The sequence below is a fragment of the Sinocyclocheilus grahami genome, unplaced genomic scaffold (genome assembly GCF_001515645.1).
Source record: "Sinocyclocheilus grahami isolate Dianchi unplaced genomic scaffold, SAMN03320097.WGS_v1.1 scaffold9983.1, whole genome shotgun sequence".
NCBI classification, from domain to species: domain Eukaryota; kingdom Metazoa; phylum Chordata; class Actinopteri; order Cypriniformes; family Cyprinidae; genus Sinocyclocheilus; species Sinocyclocheilus grahami.
This window is the reverse complement of record NW_015512967.1, coordinates 6,936-7,798: the sequence shown is the minus strand read 5'-3', so window position 1 is coordinate 7,798 and position 863 is coordinate 6,936.

The following is an 863-nucleotide window of genomic DNA, read 5'->3' as shown; positions in this document are numbered from 1 at the left end:
TTAGCTGGCATTTGAGAAACACTTGACTTTTGCAGGCATGTTGTACTAACTAAAATGTGGATTTTTTTTTACATTTACTTATTTAGAACTTAAAAAATGTTTAAGATTTTGGAAAATTTACTGCAAAGAAAAATGAAGGAAAATGTTTCTAGAAAGTGATGTGATTCTTTGTAGAGACAGCCGGATGAACATTCTCATATCGTGCTGTAAATAAGATGTTGAGAAGTGAAGTAAGTTTGCGTCACTGGAGGGATGATCTAATGCTTCTGACATCACAGTGTCTCGGTCAGCTGACCTCGCGTAACACGAAGCACGTCACCTGTCACAGACACGCTCAGAAAAGCATGGGTTTCCTTGACCTGTCAGTGTGGGAAGTTACACTAACGTTTCACCAATGACACACCGAGAACCATAATTATGTTTAGAAAACATCATTTCTTAACGGAAATTACTTGATTCTTATATAGCCTAATTCATTATAGTATAAGAAATCAAGGTGTTTAACAGGTGTCTAAATAGCTTGAACATGCTAACGCTATGTTAACATATATCTGTCAGTTTTTTCCAAGATATCTTTATGCTATGCATCAATTTATGTTTTTTATGTAATAAGTTATTAAATAAAAAAAACATTAAATGCATGGTCAAATTAAAGGTAGTTAATAAATGCAAAAATGTTAAATGCATGATCAGTTTATACAAAGTTATTCAACACAAAAATGTTAAATGCATGATCAATTTATATGAAGTTATTAAATGTAATAACGTTTAATGAATGATCAATTCATACAAAGTTATAAAATGTAAAAAACCTTAAATGCATGATCAGTTTATACAAAGTTGGTAAATACAACAAAAGTTAA